Below are 23557 nucleotides of genomic sequence, written 5' to 3' on the forward strand. Positions count from 1 at the left end.
GGTAGACTGCAGAGTCAATGGCAGTAAGAGATGAGGAATTTATGGATCACTATTGTGCCTTTAGAAAGTACCTTTCATCCTAACCCAAGTTAACAACTTCCTGGGGTTTTAGATTTGCTAACACTATGTCCATGAAATTGTTTTTACTTGTTAATAGGATAATTCAAGTACCTGTGTATGGCCTGTGGTCATTCTGGTTATTAAGGGCAGATACACCCTATTTTAACACTGAGTGTAGATTGTTTGATCACCTCTATTGCTCAGTGTTGAAGCTCAGAGGGTAACATTTTTCTTTGTTAGATTTATGAGGTGTTTCTCTACTGAAAAAGTGGTATTTAGCCCTAAGTACCAAACAGTCCACTCCCAATACAATCATCTTTGTTTAAAGATGAGAAAATAATTAAGGGAGAACTTAATTGATTACATTGCTGTCAAATATACATAATTACTGCATGGTGATGACATGCATCTCCTGCTTTGCGTATTCAAAGCCATTAACTAGTTTCTGTTGATTTAGTGGCAGATTTCTGTTGACAAAGCAGTCACTGCTTTAGCACTAAAGCATGAAAACTAGCTTTTTTTTGAAGATAATTAAAAATGCAAGTATAAATTTGCTGGGACTTTCAGCAGTCGCTGTGTGTGAAGAGCCTCAGTGTATTTGGGGCAAACATGATGAATTTGGAGCTCAGTTCATGAAACAAATAATCAAAAAACAAACAAAAAAAAGCTCATAAAATGATCACTGACTACTTGCCTTCCAAAAGAAACGTTTCGTCTGTGTTCAATGTATATTGGCCAAGTAGAGCTGGATTTATTTTCACCTGTTAGAAAAGGCTGTTGTTCTTCTGAAACACCACAAGAGGGTAGTTAAAGAGAGACTGAAATATGTGTAGGCTGACGGGATGGCTATGCTGGTTTGTGCAAGGTGAATGTGGCTTTAAATTATTTTTATACGTGTCTGATCTGTGAGGAGCTCTCCTGTTCCCTGCATAAATGACAGAAATCTCAATGGTGCTGTGGCAGGCAATGATCAGGTTGACTAAAGAGTGACCTTGCTTTATCACATTTAATAAGAGGGATCAGAAGTGGTCTGTACCCGGACCGTTCAGCTAGATAGAGGTAATCATATTTTGCAGAGTTAGGCTTAAAGTGCATGGTGCTACAGTCCAGCAACAAAGCACGTTGCTTATGTTATGGGAATAAAAGATGCCTCTCTATTGCAAATGGTGCGTACGATGAGTCAACGTGTGTCAGACCCTCAAAGCCTCAGCCATTAATGAGGACATCAACCTGTGTTATCCATTACCTGCCTTTTGAAGGGGCTAACTGCAGTCAGCAGTGAATCGCTTCATTTGGAGATGAGGAAAAAAAATTAAAGTCAAGTTTTCTAAGGACATAAACCAAAATGGTTTATTTAACATCCATACAGCTGTCTGCTTCACACCAGCAGGTTTTTTGTTTTGTTTTGTTTTTCCCTGTTCTGCCCTATTCACCTTTGCCATGTCAGCTGAAGGCTAACAATCTGCTGATGTTGTCAAAGCCCTGCTGACCCCTGAGGAGGTCTGCCTGCCTCAAGGGGCTTTTCCTCAGAGTGCCTTGAGCAGGCAACTACAGGGAAGTGCAGCCTTTCAGCTGGACTAAGGGGCTGAAGCAGACCTGGTGGAGCCTCCAGCTCCCATTCCCACAGCCCCACATGCACCTGCCCCCTGGCCAAACCACACCAAGAGCCTGGAAAAGGAGCTGTCCCCATTGGCATGGCACAGCCAGTGTCAGAGTCCCTCAGAAAGCAATGACTGAGGCATCTTGCACCCAAAGGCAGGTCCAGAGGCACAGCACACCAGTGGCTGCCAAATAGCTCACACCTGTGGGTACAGCAGCTGAAGGTTTAAACACTAATTGGCATAGAGATAGAATTAATTCTGTGCTGAAAATGCTTGTTGTGTGGTGAGCACTGCATGGAGGGCTCCTGTGTGCCTCACCAGGGTGGATGTGGGTACCCCCACACAGGGGGTGTCTGGTGATCCTCAGGACTGCCTCCTTGACTGGAGAGAAGTGGGTGCTGTTCCAGGGCAGGACAACCCCCTGAAGGCAGTGCCCTGCTCTGCTCACCTGAGTCACCAAAAGGGTTTCAATGAAGCCAAGCAGTGAGGTGAGCCAGCAATGAGGCAAAGCGCCATGTTGATGAGATGGTGACTTGCTCCCATGTGTCCTGCGGAGGGCAGGAGCAGCTTGGCCCCCCCAACTGGCTGTGCCACCCCACACTGGGCTCCTTCTAGCAGTGCTGGGGCTGCTACATGTGGAGGGGCCAGCAGCCCTGCAGCGTTATCATTGTGGTGCTACTGCGAGCCGTGGTTTGTTGTCAGTGGCACTATGTTATGACAGTCATTATGGTTTTAAATGACTCATTTTCCACTTAACTGTATTATTGTGGCTTATAAAGCATCTGGAGCTCTGCAGCAGTAAATGCATCACTTTGCTACAACAATATACTAATCTATTTCTTTGAAGGCTTTATTCAACAAAAGACAGTCGTTGCAGGTAGGTGCGTACAGACATCCAGCCTGTCCCTCGGGGCCTGGCCCACTGGGCCTTCGTCCTGGTGGCCCACCAGCATAGGTCAGAAACATGTCATGCTGCTGGCGTATCTGCAGAAACCAATCTACACGTCTTTAGTATGACTTGCCGTAGCAGCGATTTGGCATCTCTTAGTGAGACAGAGAGAGATTGCCAGATATGCGTGAGAGAGAGAGGCTCTGTGTTTGTGCCAAGGTGGCCTTTGAGGCATTAGTGTCCTGCGGACCAACGTGGGTCTGCTCATACCAGTCAGTCCTGACTAATAAAGCCCCTCTAGACTCTTCGTTTTATTCATTTTATTTCGTTTTCACTCAGCGTGAGCGGAGGTTCGTGTGGGCACGGCCGGGAAAGCGGCTGCAGAGGGCAGTGTGGGAGAGAGAGAAAGCCGAGCCGACATGGCGGCGGGCTGCTGGCCCGTGGGCGCGCTCGGACGCTAGAGGGAGACGCCTGCCCGGCGGCGGCAGGGAGCAGGCTTTTTGAAGCTCTAAAGATGGACTTTTGGGGCTGTTTGTTTGCTTTTTTAAAAAGTCTTCAACAGATTTGTCTCTTCCGCGGCCTCTTGTGCCGGCCCGCAGCAAGGCGGCAGCTGGTGCCCCTCAGGCTGCTTTGGTGTTCTTAGCAAACCTCAGCAGTTCCCACTTCTGATTTGAGACCCACAAGGTGTTAGGATAAGAAAGCTCTTGTTTGATGTTACTTTGATAAAGGTATTTAGAGAAACATATCGAGGAATGCAGAAAATTGAAGTAAATACAGAAAAAAAAAGCAACAGCTGTAAGTTAAACTGTCACCTTTAGTGAGTTGAAAAAATTAAGAACTAAGAAAAGGAGCAGGTACAATAGGGCTCTTAAAATGTACTTGTTTGTTATCAAAAGGCACTGTGAACTCCTGTCTTTCTCTGTCAGTACCTCTGAATGCTCTCCCTTACAGGTTGGGCATACAAGATGGTGGAACTGGATTGTCCATGTGGCTGCGAGCCTGGCGGCAGAGGTGGGTCTGGCAGCTGGACAAGGTGGAATGGGAAAAGGGTGAATTTTTATCTCAAATGAGGTGGGGAAGGCTCTGGGGAGCAAGATCAACTCTTTGTGTATTGTTCTGTCCCAAATATTGCTTTTATCTGATACGTTTGTGTGGGAAGGGTGTTTGTAAATACCCTCATGGCATGTCCTCACCAGCTGAGGCAGCATGGATGGCCAGCAGGTCAGTGGGTGCCAGGGTAGACAGCTGGTGTCTTGCTGTGCTCTCCAGGCAGCAGTCACTCCATTTTTGTACCTGGATGTGCTGTATCCTCTAGCTTGTGTATAAGAAGGCTTTTCTAGCTGAAATTGTGAGCATCCCATCATGATGTTCAGCGTGCTAGCCAAACTCAGGCTCTGCTAACATGGGGATGCAGCCTAACTATGTTGAATTAGAGGTACAATTTGTCCTTGCTCCCATAGTATGAAGATAAATTAAATGTGTGTTGTTCTGTAGCATGTTTCTGCAGATGATTGCATGTTGCAAAATTGTATTTAAAAGCAAAGAACTAGCAGTTTGAGTTTTGATTTCTTATCTAATCTGCTAGAGACTCTTTAAGAAGGTCATATTAAGAATCTGTGCCTCTGCTTCTTTCTCTGTGATATGACTGCCCCAGCCCCTCACCTTTTTCCTCCTGTAAAGAGCATGAAAGTCTGTTTTTGGAAATTCTGTGTGAGAAGTTTCATGGTGCAGGTTTGGTTTGGTTTGGTTCCCCTTCTCCCCCACTGTATATGCTGATGTCCATTAGCAATGCAGTAAGTTTGTTCTGGCAGGTTACATCTTTAGGTTGACTTGAATTTGGAGGGATTACAGTCAAAGTGGGCATCAGATTTTGAGAATTATTCTGCAACGACTGCAACAGAATTAGCAGTAATATAAAGCTAAACTGTATTTGACATCAAATTAATTTGTTCCCAGTCTCAACAGTTTTGTGATATTTGCTCTGAATGGCACCAAAACTTCCTGATAAAACAGAGAACAGTCTATCTCCAGGAAATCTACCATAAAGTATTTGGATCTCTTTCTAATTGACTGTTTACATGAGTTTCCATTAAATTCTGGCATCCAGACTACAGTGGGATCATTCTGGACCTTATTTTTATGCATATACCTTTCACAACTTCAGTTTTACTCAAATATGCAGGACTGAATTTGCCTGTCACTGCAAGGCTAAATCCAGAATGTCCTTGACTTTCACTTCCAAAATACTTTGCATGTGAATGTCTGCAGCATTTTGGTGAGTGAGCTAAGCACTATGTTAAACCTAGGAATCCAACTGAAAAATAAGAAGACAACACTGCAACACTATACTTACCAGGGTTTTATTTTTATTTTTGTTACCGTAAACATATTCCATTATTAAAACTGCAGTGAAAGACCATGGCATTGCAAGCTGAACTCCTCAGGACAGGAAAAAGACCCCCCAAAGATAGCTATATATATGTATATCAGATGGGAAACAGTAAAAAGAGACAAAAAGTGATGGTTAAATACAGGTTTGTAGGATTTTGTTTTATCTAGAATACTAGATTAGGAGTTTGGGTTTTTACAAAGGAAGATGAGTTTACTGCTTTCTTTTGGCATGTGGCTTTCTTCAGGCAATTCTGAAGGATTCTTTGAATGGCTTAAGTATTGGCAAACAGGGAGTTTAGTGGCCTGTAAAAACAGCTGATGGGTATAAAAACAGTGCGTTGATATTAGCCTGGAAGAGGATGTTTTGAGAGGATGGTTTATGAGGATATTTATGATTTTAAGGAAGGGACAGAGGATTGTCTAACAGGTATATGAACAGAATATCTAAAAAGCTATGAATGGGAATGATCTGTATGTAATAGAAAACTTGGATACAAAATAAAATGTTTTGATGTGAATATCTGAACCTGCAAGTGGTGCAAAGGCAGGTTAAAGGGCCGATGAAGCTTGTGATTATTTTTTTTTCTGTTTTGTAGGTAGCTGAAGGTGATAACTCTTCCACTGTTGAGCATCAGGGAAATTCCAGGAGTTCCTAAATTTGCCACAGGTGGGAAAAACTTTTATTAAAGTTGTTGCTGGAAGAGTTATGGCAAAATCACCTGTTTTGCTTCACTAAACAAAACTGTTGTGCTTTTATTCCACCTGTGGAATAGAAGGGGAACAGGCTACCTGGGAACGCCACCAGATAGCCTGTTCCAAAAAAAAATCCAAAAACTGTGTATTTTTGTATTGTCTTTTCAGCTAAGTAAGACACTGGCAGAATTACATAGTTTACTGAGTATCAAAATAAGCCTAATTGTCCAAATTTCTCTGTTTGGGAAATTTGTATTATATATGTATATCATACGTTATGCTTGAATCTCCATCCTGTAGATCTATGAAAACAATAAATAAAAAAGTCACTGTTCTGGGTAGAGAATGCAACTCTCCTGCTAACTTCAAAAGACAAAACAGGAAATGTCATTTTGAAGTAATGTTAAAGCCCCAGCTCAACTCCAGTCTGAGGTTGTTTGCCACCAGATCAAACAGAGAGCTGGGACCATACCAGCTTTAGGAAGCAGAGTTCAGCTCTCCGGGAATCATAACAAAGCTATATGTACTCCAGAACAAGACAAGTTTCTCAGGGCTGTTAAGTCCTGGGTATTCTCAGTAACCAGACTTCCAGGTTCCCAAAATACTGACAGACCAGTCCGGCAAACCCAAAGCAGTGTCTAATGAAGGTATTTTCCTTTGAAATCTGACCAAAGGCTCACTTCCCATATTTTCCCTGAGAGACCCACAGACCATAAATTTGAGTGTACTGCCAGCTTTGGTAGACACAAGTTTCCAAAGGCTGCTGGTCCTGTAGCACTTAAACTAAATTCCCTTTCACTTAATTTGTGTCTTCCATGCCCATGATGTGAAATCCCTGCATCCTGCTAGCTGAGAATATGGAGGAAACTTGCCTCTGTTGTTGGAAGCTATTATATTTCCATGAAGCATTTATGGTTTGGTTCATTGCATTTTTCCAGCGTTTTCCTGGAAAAATTTCAGCAGCTCCAATTCTGCCTCGTGTGTTTAGGTGGCAAATGCTGCAGGGCACAGCCTGGCACACTGAATGTGTGGATGTGGTACTGAGCCCTATTTGCACCTGAGTCATAATGCCTGAAGGCTACCACAAAACTCCAGATTCTCAGTGAGCTTTGTATGCTTGGCTTAGGTATGTTTTCCACCACATCACAGATAATACATCGCATCTAGCTGAAAAGGCTTTGATACTTCACTTAGGATCTCATGTAGCTACAGAAACAGCACAGAGGGGAGTTGCTGCCTATTGCACCAGGAGAGAGCTTCACCTCAAAGCAGCTGCTGCATGTTGTGCTGTGACGACTTAAGCTGTTCCCAATAGGGCTATTTGCTTGTTTAGATTTACTTAGTCTTGGATCTGAGTTACCTGTGCTAGACTGTGCAAAGCAGGAAAACCAGGCTTACTACCCAGGTATGAAACGTCCAAGGCTATGCACAGATAGCCTTACCTTGACAGGATGGGCTTCGGTGCCAGAGTTTTTTCAGTGGTTTAAGTGTGTCCAGTTTTTCAGGAAATAAAGAAGCACTTTAAGGCATAATTTGATGGAAGCTAAAACCAATAACCTACCTTTCAGGTGAGCTTCTGTAGTAGGTGGGACGTGATAGCATGGTGGAAAGTATGTAGGCATTCGCTTGTAGGCTACAGCTGCTCGAAGACTGGCTTCCTTCCTTCCTTCAGCCACATCCTAATCCAGGCTAGGGTACTGAAGAACACACTTAGCATTTTACAGCACCATAGAAAATACTTGAGGATTTGCATTGAAGGCAGAACTTGTTGATCTTGTGGAAAGTATTTTATTCCTAGGGGTCTTGGTAAGTCTTGGATTTTGCTGATATCTTAATGCGTGGAGGGCTGATTGTCTAATGATCAGGATGATCTCTGAGCATGTAATATTTCTACATTTCACACACTAAAATGTATGTGTGATTTTTTTTTTCCTTTTTTGTTTGTTGGGATGCCTTCAAGTCAAGAGACATCTTATAAATGGGGAATCTGGTCAAAGGAAAATTAAATCCAAGACTACATAAGCCTGATGAAGGAGGAAGTGAGAGCTCAGCCATGGATTCCGTAGTCTGTCCTTCTCCCCTCCTCTGTACACATCATTAGCAGTCTTGTTATTCTACAGAGCAAGTATCCAGATGAATTACGAGTCAAAAAGGAGAGAAGGGATATAGAATAATGTTTTAAGCCTCAGAACAGGTCACTTCAAGTGATGAGCGACTTTTGTTTTGTTGGAATTCTTTCCAGCATTGCCAGTGCTCATGCTGCTCTTTACAGGAACAAAAGGCTTGTCTATTCTGAGTTGCAGTGCAGCATTTTTTGCCTGCCCTAAATTCACTTAATTTTAACTTAATCACTCCATATTTTTTCATGTTTCTGTGAGGCTACCATGTTGCTGTCTCAGCAGTAATAGTGAGAAGTTGAAAGAAGTTAATCGTGCTGCGTAGCTCAATGCCTTATGGTTTATTATTAAGAATAAAGACAAGTACTCCACTATTTAATCTCTAATGTGCAGTTAACTTAATTCCTAATCCTCTAAAGAGATGGTGTTCTTCCTAATGCTTTGGCTTCTGCCTTGCTTTCAAGCTGTGCATGAAACTTAAAAGCCAAAATACTCAGTGCTGAGAAAATTTTAATAAATGCATGCATAACTCAGTCTGCATTTGCTTCTGCTTAAACATTCAGGGAGAGAAGTTTTCCTCTTATTAGAGTGCCTGATTGAAATGAATGCTTAGGGGGCTGCTTTCCCATTCTTGTGCTACTGATGCGTGGTGCAGCACAGACAGCCTGGACTGATACGGGATTAGTTTAGTTCTCTGCTCTAAGCATTGGTAACTGTCTAAAATACCTCTTTCTCCTTGTCTGCTAGTTCTTTTCTTAGCCTGGCCGCCTCCTCCCTCCCTATTATTTTCATAGTTCCATGCTAGATCTGACTGAGTATTCACTGAGGACATGTGGGCTGTGCTACAAGTTAATAAGCTTCTGCAAGCCGTTAGTTCTTTACAGTGATATTTTTCTTTATTTCCAGTGTATTATGGTGTGATGGCATTTAACAAACAAGCTTCAGCTGCAGAGTTTTGGCATTGTGTTTTCACTCATGGAAAACCTTGCGCGTGTCCCTGTCCTCTTCATCCATAAGCCTGGGTATGAGCCCCATGCTTGCCCAGACAACATCCGTGCTCAGGTTATGTTTTCAGACTGCATGTAGATGCCAAAAGCCTGTTGTTTTGGTATTTTATTTTCATTGCCTCTCCTTTTTGGGTATGTTTAACTTCAGCCTCTTTCAATCTTCCTGTTTTACTACTATCCCGCACATTCGTTTTATTCCACTCAGCTAATTGGATTAATGCACTTAGTGTATTTATTGCACAGTATTGATTTGATAATACCTCTCATACACTCTTCACCATAATCTCTTATTTTCTTTGGACAACACTAAATGCTTCTCCACCCCCACCTTTGCACTTAGACTTCATGTGTAAGATCACAGCAGTGATTAAACCCCCCTGAAGCTAATCATGCTGTGCCCTGCAGGCCTGGTGTGCCTGGCTGACTTCTCCTTAGCCTTCAGTGCTTAGGAAAGTGTTGGATAATGCTTTCAATAGCTGCTCAGTGCTAATGTAGGTGATCTCACAAAATTTGAGGCTTGTGTTTTTGCAAGTGGTTAGTCACTTGAGTGCTTAGCTTTGGTGCCTTTGGGGGAGGTTAAATACCTCAAATATTTGCTTGCCTGTGCTTACTTTTCAATGTTCAAACTTCTGGCAAGAGCTCAGCATCCAAATTCCCCGATGACCTGTGAAAATCTCTGCCTAAGTGTCTAAAGCATGTAAGTCTAAAGCTTTCCTAGAGTCAAGAATTGTTTGCAACATGCAAAGTCTAATTCACCGGAATTATCAGTGGCTTTCCAGAAAGTATGGCAAAAAAGAGCCTGTGTTGATTCCCTCTCTGTTGTTGTTTGACAGTCAGGTGCGTGTTCAAGTATGTGTGAGCTATTCAGGGTTTTCAGCTTCACGTGTATCTTTATTTTTATCCCCAGTTCCTGAAAAAAACATGTTCGTTATATAGACTGCACTCTAAAAACGTGAAATGGTGTGCTGGGCTGGACAGTGGTTTTCCCCAACTGAGCTGAGGCTTCCTTCTACCTCATCTGCCTTTGCTTGCCTTTGTGTGGCCATGCTGAGCGCAGCCGAGGCCTCGTGTGCTGCTGAGGCTGTCTGAGGCTGGTCCTGTGCAAGGAGCTACTTGCACACAGGATCCTGGCAGTTCTCCCATCTCCTCCAAACAACAGCACGATGATGAAATAGTTTGGTGCAGAAGGAATGGGAAGCAAAATGGTCTGCCTGCCCCTTTCTGGAGTTGATCTGACACGTTGGAAATAGGGTTTCCTCCGCTCAGAGAGGTTGTGTAGCCCAGAGCAGAGGTTAATGCTCTCTCAAGCAGAGAGCGTGCTCTCCAGGTGTAGGCAGTTTTATTTTCTGTCTCACTCTGCAGTTGTTGCTGAGTGTTAAAAGATATTTTCATTATACTAAGGCAGTTGTAAGACATTACCTCCATTTGACAGCCTCTACACCAGCTTGCTGCTCTCATCAAGCAGATGCATTTCTTTACTCTCAGTATCAACATGTCACTTGTCTGAGATCCAAAGCTGTGGCATGAGGAGAGGACCATCAGAAAATAACAGGCTGTGTACATGAGGTGTCTGGGAATGCTGTCACACAGGTACCAAAGGAAGGTGGGATTGTGAGGGGATTTTTGTGTGTGCGCCCTATATGACAATACATTGACTGCAATTTGAGGTTAAAAAGAAATCCTCTTGAGGCTAAAACTGCAACCCAGGACAGCAAGTTCCTTGGGGTAATTTGCTTGTGTTAGTGGGGAGTTAGAGCCCTTAACTCTCCCTGGAGACTGGTAGGGAGGTTGCTTTTTGTTGTTGTTTTATATATATATATATATATATATATATATATATATATATATTATTTTATTTTATTTAAGAAAATGTGGGGAAGAGAAGCCAGCAGTCTCCCAGGCAGTGTCGTACGTCCTGTAGAAAAAGAAGCTGAGCCAAAGCAATCTCTCCAGAGACAGTTGCACGTTGGGGTTTTATAGCCTCATCTTCTACAGCTTATCCTGAGCCAGGCTCCCCCTGTATGAGGCTGTGACCTATTTAATTCCAGACCCGGGAGGGAGGCGAGTGCTGGGTTAGGGCAGTGGATTTGGGTTGTGCTGGGTTTGCTTGCTGCTCTGTGTTCCCACGTGCCCTTCTGCTTGCATGAAGCAACTCAGGTAGAGCTTCAATCATGAAAGCTTGGCATTGGTGTGTTTTTTACATACAGCAGACAAATACCTCATCAGTGCTTTGAGGTGCTGCCATGAGTTGGTTTCATGACAACTTTGAGGAAAGAAACATTTGGGATGCTTTTTTTTTTTTTTTTTGCTTTAAAATGTTGCTTGAGAAAAAGTAACTTCTCTTCCAAGTGAGTTTCTGCTGTCTGTAATGCTTCTTCCAGCTCTTCCAGCTTCTCTCCAACTCTAGGGCAGGCTGTCAACAATTATCTGTCACTTTCTTTTTTTTTCTTCCTCCAAAGCATTTTCCAGGTTAACTTCCTTCCCCCTCCCTTTCTGCAGGATACCTGTTCTCTGGGAGGCCCGTGGGATACTCGGCACAGCCTCAGCACCTGGAGGAGGGCAGTGGGACTGGGGCTGGGTGAGCTCACAGCAGCAGCAGGCTGGGGGTGATTGCTGGTGATTTCCACGCAGCCTGGGGACAGGGGTTAGCAACCAATCCTTTTGCATTTGGGGGGCTGGAGCTGTGCCTTCGGGGCAGGAGTTGCCAGGCAGTGAGGGTGTGTTGCAAAGAGAAGGGCCTGGGGAACTGTGTGGTGCTTTGGGAGGCAGGAGGGCATCATTAGATCAGATGGTGCATGAGCTGGCTTTTTAGGAGCAGTGGTGGATGTATTTAAGACAGACCATTTGAAAAAGGCTGAAACTCCTGTCTAGGACCAAGTAGAGGCCTAAGAAAGGTAAGGCAGGGTGCTTTCCATCTGTTACCATCAAAAAAAGGCTAATGCCTGAAATAACTCTGATTTTCATCCAGAGTGAGTGTAAATGCATTTCTAATTGGGTTGTGTTTGCTGTCTGACTTGAGCTCTGTCACCATATAGGGCAGGAGAGTAGTGGCCTCTGTTAGAGCTGATGGGAATGAAGGGTTTTGAGTGTGTGAGATAGCTTGTCTTTTAATAGGGTTGCTTCCTTTTGAGCTGGGAAGAAAGCAAATATTAGCTGCTGCTTCAACAGCTTAAGCATATCTGAAGACGTTTTGCAACATCTCATTTCATGTCCCCTATAGCCTTGCACGGTATCAGTACTGCTGTCATCATCAGGTGCTGGATGGTTGGAAGTGTTAGCAGTGGAGCTACTTTAATGCTGAAAAGCGAGGTGTCAGACTCTGCAGCGCAACGCATGACAAATGGCTTCTGCTAAAGCAGGCTCTTCAAGTTAAAGCTAAGCGACCTTGGCCCTTTATTTTAGGATGAGCTTGTACATGTGGCACTAATTCTAGTTGTAGTTGTGTGCAGTTACTAGTGTAATGGCAGATGAAACCATTTTGTCTTAGGAAATTTCTGGTTTTCTGTGCTGTAATCCACAATGATGCAAGTCTGAGGAAACGGGTTACTCAACACAACAAAACCCTGTCTGATGAGAGTTTTCTTAGGAGCTCTAGCTCCCAAGCTAGATTACAAAGGAGGAGGACGTGCTATTGTAGCCATGCTCCCATGAGAGCACCTGTATGATCCTTGTTTTCTATTGACCACAACTGTAACCTGCAGAACTCTGCACAGAAATAATCCTACTGTGAGCTGCTTTTGATGCCAAGAGATGATTCTCAAATTGTGCAACTCCCTGTTTTCTATTCAAAGATTGTGCCTGAATTGTCTTTCTGCATTTGATCCACTGAACCTTTCTCTTTTGTTTCTTTTTTTTTTTTTTTACCAGTTTCTGTTGCTTTTCTACTATGTGCTTCAGAGACCGAAAATAGCTACACTGCTGAGAATGAGTAGGGAGGCAGAAAAGCAGCAGGAAAAATTGCTAGCTGTATCTGCCTAAACTTAGCCATTATTTGACAAAATAAACCTTTTTCACTTCCTTCCCTTGTGACAATTTATCTCTGACCAAAGTTTTGCTTTTATTTCTTTATTAATAAATCTATTTACCCCTTAGTGAAGAGGATTACTTACTGCTCTAATTTGCTAATTCTTCACACCTTTTTTTTAGCAGTGTAATAGCTGATAGCCTCTTGTTTATGGGAGGCCCAGCCTTGGGCTGCAGCTAGCTCCTGAGCTGTGAACAAATGTTTTTCTAGTCTGGGAACTGTCTTAAAACAGCAGTGCAATGCTTATGAAATGGGAGTATAAGCTAATTTATAACATACTGTTCTTCTGTTGTGAGGAAGTAAATACTTTGCAAGGTAACCGAGCACCTCCAACCAGCTCAGCTGCCTGCATCCGATGTGTGTAGCTGTGGGTGGAAGTTTTGGTGGTGTTTCTGAACAGCGTGCAAACAGGCTTGTTACTGCTTAGCTATATTCACATCACTGGGTAGAAATAAGTCTTTGTCAAACCGCATTGCTTTGTAGTGGCTGACCTTGTTTAAAAACCTGAACTTACAAAATAGATTTTGTTTCTGACAGTCGTTTCTCAGCAAGTTAAGTCATGCTCGGCAAGTACCTGGGGGGCAGGAACATCCTCTTGTAAAATTTAGTATCGGCCTGTTTAAGGAGAGTACCACTTCAGCTCAGCAGAACCAGCAGAAGAGAGCCTTTGAGGTGCTTAATCAAGGGATTGGTATCAGCTTTTGGGAAATGAAACAACCATACATTCCCATTAAATAAATATAATTGAAAAGCTGCAGTACTGTATATTTTTGGTATACTTTGCCTGTAAAATGTCTTGAAGTTTGATGCAAGCTGTTGAGGAGTATTTACCAGAGAATGCATTCCCCATATAATGAGTTAACTCGTGGCTTCAGTTAGGTTAGATGGAAATACAGAAGCCCTTAAATAGGAGAAGTGGCTGGGGACGCTGACCTGCCAGGGCATGCTGCTGGATAAGTTAGGCTGACAGTTGTCTTTGTACCGCCTGTGGTTTGTGTGTAAGTCTAGCACCAGACTGTCTAAGCAACATAAAACTGATTTCAAGAGCCATGAAAAATGTATTAAGAGACAGGTTATAACAAAAATGGAAAAGTTTACATAAATGGAAGTGTCTGGTTGCACAAAAATAACAGCTAACAGGTGGTTAGTACTAACAAGGTAAATAGAAATAAATTATGGTTTGGATGCAGTGCTGTTGCCTTGTTGAAGATACCTAGCAATTTAATAAGCTCCAGGAACAAATTCCTAAGGGCCCGGTCCTGCATTGCACTCTGCAAATGGATTTAATTGAATTGTAATGAGGCTAGTTATGGACAACTGTTCCACTTACACACAGCTTATTGCAGGATTAGGTTTAAACTCCTCAGTACAACATATGTTAGAGTGTTACTTCAAAATTAAAAATTTCAAGCTTTGGGGTGGGCTTGTGGTCTTCAAAACCTATGAGGTTGACAATATACTAAAAATGGTGGCATGCTTTGTGTTCCTGTTATAAGCAAGGAACTTCATTAATAAAGAATATGTTCGTACATCCTTAAATATTAATAGCCAAACTTATGCCTGTGAGAGAGATCATTCTGAACAAGATGATTTTTTATTCCTGGAAGTGTTTGCATATTGACAGTTTTAAAAGAGCAACAAACACCTCCAAATATTTGTTTAGAAATAAAATTGGCTATAGGGCTGACTAATGTTGTTGAGGATTGGGATCCAATTGTGTGACATATCAAAGGAGTCTGGCAAGCTCAATTCCCTGAATGGGAGCTCTGAGGGAAGAAGCAGTCCCACAATGGCAACTTGTGCCACACAATACAATTTTCATCCTGAGATGTTTTCTCTGGAGGTGAGAGAAGCATATTTTAGTGAAATGTATGATTTCATCATCTTTTAGGAGGAAAGCAGGCAAAGTTTGAGGCTTCTATAGGAAGGATGAGCTGAAGTCATTTAACCTGCATCTTGCATATCAAATTATTTTCTTCTCACTGCAGACAAAGTATTTGTCCACTTCTAATTAACTTGCTCTCAGGCTTATGTATAAACCTGTGCTGAAACATAACACTATAATTACTACCCAACTGTTTTTAAATAGGTAAAAATGACCTATCAATACATTATAAACAGAGATAACTGAATATTTTATTAACGTTTTCTGAAATCGTCAATTATTTCTATTTGGATATCAATTAGTTTGCTTTTAAACAGAATTCAGAGTAGTAGCATTCAATTCACTTACTCTAAATTAGATGGCAGTATGTTTCACTTAATATAAATTGTGTGTGATTACTTACAATCAGTTTAAATCGATAAGTTTGTGATGGATTTTTACCCTGTGCTGTGGTTTCCCAGTAATAAATCCCTTGTTTAGTCCAGAAGGCATCGCTTCTTTTGGCAGCTTTCCACGCATTTCAGTAATGAGTATTGGATAGGCACAGTTTTAACAAATCAGCGTTTAAGAAAAAAAAGTCCCTGTAGAGGATAAATGCATTAAAAAAAATCAATTTAACTCAACTAGCCCCAATTCAAATGAATAGAATACTCAGCTTTAAGAATCTTAAGAGACTGTTCCTTGTGGCAGGTACTTGTACATATCCTGGCCTAATAATTTTAAATTTATTAATCAAAATGCTTTGTCTGTAATTGAAGGGTTGGAAACTGCTGTAACTTTACAAAACTCGTGGAGGATAGGTGCAGAACGTTATTTTAGTTTGCTTAATTGAGTCCCAAGCTGGGGTGACTTGTTCCTGAGGTTGTGCCACCGATCTGCAGAAAACATTGTCTTTACCCCACAAGAGAAGGCTAATGTGAACCAGAGGAGTTGTTCTGGAAAAATTTCATCGAGGTCACAGAACATAATAAAAGACAATCCTCTCATCTCCAAAACTGCTTGTTTGGATTTGGTTTTTAATGGGAGTAGGGAAAAGAGCTCCAAAAGCACTGGTAAGGCAGCAGGCACTTAATGGATGGTGACGCCCTGGCTTCTGTGGATGACTTTGAGTGATAGCTGGCTGGTGAGATGAGTAGGAAAGCTGCTTGTGATCTCCTACACGATGAAGGAAGACACTGGCACTAGTGGTGATGGAGCACAGTGAAAGCCAGCCTGGCTGTGGCACTGCACTGGCAGGAATGACAGCCTCCATCCTCCCGTACTGTTGAAAATCCTGGTGGAAAATCTGTTGGTCTACAGCATATACTCAATTTAATCACATGGGAATGGCTTTGGTAATTAATTGAAGTAGAATGCAGAAATCAATTTTCGTCTTTCTGGAATGGAAAGCTGCTTCTAGGCCAGGAAGCTGTTCCCCATCTCTCCTCTGAGCTCTATTCTCAGACTCATTTATGCTGTAGTGTGAATATACGTATGCTCAGTCTTTCTCCCATTTCATGCTTCAGCTCCTGGTTATAAAAGGCACACACTAACAGAGTGTTGCTTCCCAAGCCTGAGCAGACTTCATGAAGCAATTCTTAGAAGAAATAAAGCATGGAAATGAATTAGTGAAATTCTGAGCTTCAAAGACCACCAAAAAAGCCAGGCAGGGCCGAGCACTGCAAGGTCAGGCAGTTGGGAGGCAGCAATGTAGTGAAGATCTGCAGGAAGAGAGCAATGCAGTATAAATCACCTGGTTGTTTTGTTGTTAGCACAGTAGGTTAAGGATAACTTGGATAAAACCTCTGGAACTTTAATGCAAGCATCAGGGCTGAAAATGTACCAGCGTTGGAGTTCCTCCAGCTCTGAGGAACAGGTAACTGTTGAACCAGCTGTGCCAAGACTGCATGGACAACTTTCTTGGAAACGCCGTGGACCCTCTGAGCCTTTCCCTAGGATAAAACTGCAGCTTTCTGCTGAAGTGCCCTGAGTGACAGCCTGGGCCGTTGGCTAACTGGCCGTCAGGGGAGGCATGCGCTCTGCAGCAGCAAGCCCCATGCAGGTGCCTCTGGGCTGGCCGTGTTTCACCTGCTGGCTGCTGTTCCTTTGTATGCAATCGGTCCATTTTTCATGCTATTCTTGAGCACTCACGTCCTTTAGGAAGCAGGTGGCAGTCATGGAGCTCCTGCAGCCAGGAGGGTGGTGAAGGGACATTTAACAGCATGGGTTGCCTTTTGTTTTTAAGGGATCTGCTGGCTGCCTTGGCAAGAAATGGAAACTGTTCGTGGCTATTTCTCTTCAGCAGAACAAAGTGTGCTGGGTTGTACATTCTGGTCCTTCATCTGTTTTCCCTGGGATGGCGCAGGGGTTCTTAGCGTTTGTTAATAGACTAACCTACAATCTCCACATATGTGCTCTGTGTGTTTGTGCCAGGCTTATGCCCCCAGCCTTCCTCCTGCTGCTTTTTCAGAAATATGTTATTAGTCCCTCAACACGAAGGATTATTTTTTATCTGGGCTACGTAAGTGCTCTAATTTGTAAAGTAATTTCCCCTGAATTCAGGTCTTGCATCAAGGCTAACGCCAAAAGAGCTATTCAAGGTGTGCATGCATGTGTATAATTTTACGCTTTTAATTCATTTGATTTAGCTGAGGCTATTAGATTCCTGTTGTTCACAGTATGGCTGACTATTTGTAGGCTACATAAATTAAATATTCCTTTCCTGTTACTGTGTAACTTAACAATTAAAACTACCTAATAATATTCTCCCATATTATTCCGTCACATGCTCTTTAATCTCAGAAATACTTCACAGGGGTAAGGTGCAATGTTAGCACCCCCAGCCCCTCTGCCCCAAGTTTTCCTTAAATGGCCCAAAGTTGTATTGCACTCTGATCCAATTGCCTAACAAACGTGATGGCTGAGCTAATAAAGTCACAAAGACCAAATCTGTAGTCAATTGTACAGACTTACTGGCCAGCAAAGAACAACATCAAAACTTGTGTGTCACATTTTTGGGATCTAAGATTACTTCAGAATCAGTCATTTTCTTTGTAATGAGGATGGATCCTCTTCCCAATAGCAATTCTCCTGGACTCCGTTATAATACAATTTGTATTTATTCTTTAGGTGAACCATTTTAATTTATTTTTGGTGAATAGCTTAATGATAACCAGCTAATGAGACGACTGCGCATGTTGAGAATGCTTGTTCCAATAGGAATTGTGACTTTGTGTGATACCGTTTTTTCTATCCTGCTTTGTTTGTGTGCCAAATGGTAGTTGTGTACCATGTTCACCTCTCATGCTGTTTTTCAAAAGCTTCTGATGGTGGAAACCACACTTGAATGCTAGCTGAATCTGTATGTATTCTATCATTTGTGGAATTAATATGAAAAGAAAAAAAATACGCAAATTAATCTTTTCTGTATATCCATTGGAACTTTAAATTTAGGGGGAAAACGTTTGTCCATGTTATTGTCACCAGTCCTCTCATGTTAAAAGATTTGTTGCATCTTTCTGTTACTTCTAAATCTAGAAAGCTACCTAGGTTTGGAGGGTGTACTTTTCCTCTTAAAAACAGGGATGTGGTAGACTAGACCAAACTGCCTATTTGCAAGGAACACCTCTGGAGGAGCTGTAGTCAATGCCCAAAGGTCTGGTACGGTATTTCTTCCTTGTGGCTGCATGTACTAAGGAATTGTCTTTCCATTTCAGGCTGCCTGCAAATCTGTCTTCTCAGGCTGCTGCACCGGTGTTTCAGAGTGGAGAAAACTTCCTATCCTGGACACTTGCAAAGGATTTGTTTTTTCTAAAGTTTCAGTAGGAGTGATTAATTGCTTTGTAATAGGCCATAATATGGACATGTGCTCTTAGGTAGTCATCTTCCTCACTCATGTACAGTAACCATCAGAAAACTTCTCTTTGTGTCCAAGACTATTCATGGGGAGCTAACAAGCCTGCTCTCCCACTCATAAACTTCAATTTCAACATCGCTTGTGAGACATTGGAAAAGTGCCCCACAGCCTGTATCTTATGGCTTCTGTGAGCCAGGGCACGAGGAGGTTTGTGTCCAACTTGCATTGTGCGTGGCAGGGAGTCAGTCACTTCCACTCGAATGGAAACTGGTTTTGAAAAATACTTGCCCGAGAGCAAAGCTGAAAGTAATTATAGCACATGAGACCAAAGTTGGAACCGTTGCTGATAGGCAATGAAAAATGTCTGTCTGTTGAAGACAGTGCCCATCCTTTTCTCTTTATCACAGTGTCTGGTTTACACTCACTTGGCTGTAATTGCAGCACTTAGCATTTCTCATTGTTGGAGCCTTTCAGGTGTCATTCCTTCAGTGCCATAACTACTGGGCTTCCTGACCTGTGCTTTAAAGCCCCTCTTGAGGTGTTGCAAGGCGATAGCTTAGGGAAGAAATATGTTCATTATTACTCCTTTTTTCTCTGCTTATGGAATCCACAGCAATTGCACAATAGCAACTGATAAGGAGCCCTGTGATCTTAAGTGGAGTTCCAGTGAGGTACACAAGCCTGTCGCGGTGGTGCCTAAGGGTTTGCAGTTACTTTCAGCATGTTTACTGCATCCAAAGCAGGCCAGATGAAAATGGATTCTTGTGATGGGTATTGACCAGGCTGCCATCTTTGCTTTTTTTTTTTTGGTATTGCTCAAGACCGTTTGCCAGTGCATCACAGTTCAACATGCTATTTTTCTTCCTGTGCCTTTTAGGCAAGTATCTGAGCCAATGCCTGCAGAAAGTTTTGCATAAGGCTGTTAGCAAAATTCCTACCCGTAGCCACCTACGCTCCTGCTGAAGCCTCTGGCTGAGCAATCCTGCTGTCTTCGGTAGGAAAGGCAGCAGCAACAGACTGCAGCTGAATCCTGAGAGGTAACAAGCCTGCAGTCAGGCTGTGATCCCCAACAGAAGCAGTTAGTAAACTCATCACCCAGGAAGGATATGTGTGCTTAGTGGGTGCAGGATACCTTGAACAGTGGGGCATAGGTCTCCTCTCCCACATCCCGTTGCAAACTGGTGTGGAACAGTGTATCTGGCACATTGTTAGACACTTTGAGATGCAAGGCTGGTCCTTTGCTCTCTAAAGCTGCTTTGTGTGAACAGACTGTATGATTTCTCCTGGCCCTTGCATGTGGCTTGAAACGTGCGGATGGTTCTGGTGGAGGTACGCTTGAACACCTTGAGATTAGCCCCTTGGAAGTCTGATTTCTCCATGCCTTTTAGAGCAGCGGTTCTTTCCAAGGATTCATTAGTATGCTGCTGTGTCACCTCCCAAATGCTTTTCGTCTTTGGGTAGCTGTGCCCATTACTACAGACTTGCCAAACATCTCAGATCTTTGCCGTTGTTACAGCTGATCCACATTCCTATGGATGATTTTGCATTTCAGTGTTGTGAAATTTCAGAGGGGACTCAACTTGCCTTCTGCTCATTAGTTGTTTCTGGAGACATCCCTGCTGATGTATACTGAACTCTGACAGGTAATAGGGCTGCAATCAGAGGAGGCAAAAAAGTGTTCTCTGCAAAAACTCTTCCTCCCCTTGTTCTCCTTTCTCCAAGAAAAGGTACGTGAGCTGGAGGATGCTGAATTCGAACAGCAGAAGGTGTTGGGTCCTGCTCACCTCCCCAGGAGAATGGGGAGTGACAGGTTTAAACTCCCTATTGCCCTCCTGGCTTGCTGCAAGAGTTGTGTGTGACCTTGTGTCAGAGGCATGGGAATCCACCCAAATCCTGCATGTCTGTGCATGTGACAAGTAGTGTTCTTTAACCTTGGCTTGGTGTGAAGGCAAACTGCCTGAAGAAAGAACTGGAGTCAGAGGAGAAGGAAGCATTGCTCCACCAGAAACTGGGAGGTCTTTACTTGCTGCTCTTATTTTTATGCTTTACAAAGAATGAACAAGGAGAGCGTGAGACTCCACTCATAAATAAAATCCTTTACATAGTTTGCAAACTCAGGCAATTACATTTGTGTTCAATTAATGTTAAGCCACTGAAGATTCAGTGCAAGTGCATTCAAATTTCCCTTTCTCCAGTCTAAAACCATTTATCTCAAGTGAGACCCGGAGGTAGCCTCTTGTGAACGTACCCGCTGGTTAACAAGTAATCTGCTAAAGAAAATAAGTGCTTCTTTTACAACAGTATTTTAAAGATTTCTGTATGTGCTTTCTTGTGAGAAAGTGTTTTCTGCAAGGATCTTGTGGTTCCTTTGGCAAGAGGTGACTTGACAAATGTGCTGTCCCTGTAAACAAAACAGCTATGTTTCAAAACTGAAGTCTTTTGATCTGTGTAGAAGGGATGGATTTCCCCCCCCCACACACAACTGCATTCTTAGGTTAAGTTGCAAGTCTAGTGAATGAATCAAAGACTTGGCTTTAACAAGTCCCTATCTTAAAAAAAAAAAAGGAGGGGGGAAGCATTGGGATGAGGTTTATGACATTTCTTCTCCCCCCCATCTCTTGCTGTGAAGGTGATAGTATTAAATTCATGTTGTCAAAACATCTGACCAGTGCCTTGGCCTCTGTGTATCTAATGACCAGTGAACTTGAGTTGAATGTGGAAGCTTACAGAAGCTTAGGTGGGAGCTTGTAGGTTAGCTACAAGACAGAGCTGCTTTTCATAGTGGTTGTATGCTCAAACATATATATATATTTTTTTTTTGCCACTGCTATGCTTCTTGACGTTTTGCAGCTTGCATCCTCTCTCTGCCCTCTGACTTAGAAAAAGGATTGTCTGCATGGTTTCTGCTGTGGTATGTTTTCATTTCAATTGCAAGTGGCTATTAGTATTCCACAAATAACCATTCAGGCACTTGGGTTTCTCAGCAAAAGGAGAACTTAAAACAAGAACAAATGTGATATTTAAGATAGATGTTTTCAGGAAAGCTTATGGGTTGTGCCCAGAGACTGCCAGACTTCCTTAGTGACCTGGGTTGATTCTCTGATTGTCTCCCAATGTTTTTTACGTGCAGTTTTTCTCTTTGTAACAAGGACAGATCATCAAACTTGTGTTGTATTCTTATTTCCCTCACCACCCGCCCCCCTAACACCACCACCATTAGGCACAGGGAGATGTCCTATTGCTTAATTACCAAAAAGCAAACTGGAATTAAGTACTTTTTCCTGAAGGAGTTGGGGTAGCTTGTACCCTTGGGGACTTCAGGAGCTCAGGGTGCTAGGAGGGAGCCCACTGTTCCTCTTGGGCTGTGGCACTTGGTAACCATCCCTTGGCTCTGTCCTGTGGCTTTCTCCTCAGCCTTGTCTTCTGACTCGAGTTCATCCGTGTCGAATAAGCATGGCTAAAGCTGAATTGCCGAATCCTGGGGACTGCAGCGGAGTTGGTACGTAGCAGCTAACTCCTCGGAGAAGAGGAGCAGTTGGTGTTCGCCATGGCTGAGTGCATCTGAAGAACATAAAGGAATTTGGGATGCACAGACTGTAATGTCTTTCATCTTGCTAGTGTATTACCCTACAGGATCCTTTCTGGGAGCTTTGAAATTTTTCACGATTAAATGGAGCTCTCAAGTGACCTATTCACTTGTCCTCCCGTTCCTGTGAGGGAGGGAGTCTTGGATCACTGGACTGTTAGCACAAGGACATTTTTAATGCAGAGAAGTTGTTTGTTGTGTTTTCTTTCTATTTTTCTTTCTATTTTTCTAATAGTTGAATTGGGCTGGTTCCAGCCCAAATTTATAATGAAGCCCTTCTGTATGTTTTGAAGGGCTGAAAGCATAATCACTACTTTCTCATTTAAATTCTAAAATTGCCTTTCAAATCTTACCTTTGTCATTTCTTTTGTAAAAGTCTTCTCTGGCCTTTTGAGGGATGAGCAAACACAGTTTCAGTACTGTGATTTCTGTAAAAGGCTATAAACGACTCCCTGTGCTCTTAACACAAAATTTACATAATCCCAAACCACACTATTGAAAGAGTAACTTCTAACCACTTAACTACATTTAACTTTTGTAAAGTTGGATTGGTGTCTAGGGAGTCTTGGGGGCTGTGGTTTGCTTGTTTGTTCTTCATGGATTGCTTTATTTTTAGAGCTGTGTTGGGGCAAAAGAGAGCAGGGTGCCTCTCTGTCTTTATTCGCCTCGGTTGATCCTGTCCAAGAGAGGTGCTCCTTCCATGGAGAGTCGCAGCACTCAGCTGGGAAAGACCAAGGTGCATGGCAAGCACCCCACAAGCTGCAGAGAGGGGAATGGGGAGCAGGCCCACAACACAGCCTCAGATGGAGCACCGATTCCTAGAGAAGACTGAAAAGGTGGCAAAGAGAGGGGCCCCTCAGTTTGCCCCTGCCTCCCCTTCCACGTTTGCCCAGGAATGGTGATATTTGTTCCATACCTTTTATTTTGATTTGTTGCACTCAGTGCATCTGCATTTTTGCTGTTACAGAATTTAACCTGCTTTGGTTTGTGTTATCCAGGTAGCTCTGGAGATTCAACACTCTTTAGGTATTTTTCCTGTCTTCACTTTAAAGGAAAGGTGTAGGCAGATCTCCCAGCTGCAGTTGATGCAGGATACTGTCACATAAATCAGAGCGTCAGAACATGCTCACTATGGAGGAAGGTCTGCTTTTTGATTATACTACCTTATTACCAAATATATTGCTCAAAGGCAAGTGTGGGGAGCCTTTCCCTTGCTAAAGGCTATGTAGACCTTTCAGATAACTTTGACAAGCTATACATTAAAACTCACAGTTGTGGTTTTTATCCCTTATGTTACCGTTGAACGATTTTGCTATGGGCTTTCTGAAATAAGTAGCAAGCTGTAGTCAGCCAGAGGGTTGCAGATTCACCACATAGGCTTGACAGACTAATAAGCATTCTCTTAATAGTGTCTAGGAGCTGATTCTGCTGGAACTGCAGTGTCATTTCTCAACCTGAAGTCAGGTACT

The 23557-nt window shown here is 42.8% G+C and overlaps 1 long non-coding RNA gene across 2 annotated transcripts; it reads left to right on the top strand.

The window, feature by feature from the left end:
* The first annotated feature begins 1519 nt into the window (after nucleotides 1-1519).
* LOC106016496 (uncharacterized) lies at nucleotides 1520-21905 on the top strand. Of its 2 annotated transcripts, XR_011804301.1 has the most exons (5): nucleotides 1520-2149; nucleotides 3502-3561; nucleotides 5538-5608; nucleotides 17614-17775; nucleotides 18388-21905. It is a non-coding gene; the product is annotated as an uncharacterized lncRNA (long non-coding RNA). The 2 variants fall into 2 exon arrangements; XR_005260416.2 differs by lacking the exon at nucleotides 18388-21905 and having other exon boundaries at nucleotides 1533-2149; nucleotides 17614-18361.
* Nucleotides 21906-23557: the final 1652 nt, after the last annotated feature.

Source organism: Anas platyrhynchos, chromosome 20 (genome assembly GCF_047663525.1).
Source record: "Anas platyrhynchos isolate ZD024472 breed Pekin duck chromosome 20, IASCAAS_PekinDuck_T2T, whole genome shotgun sequence".
NCBI lineage: Eukaryota > Metazoa > Chordata > Aves > Anseriformes > Anatidae > Anas > Anas platyrhynchos.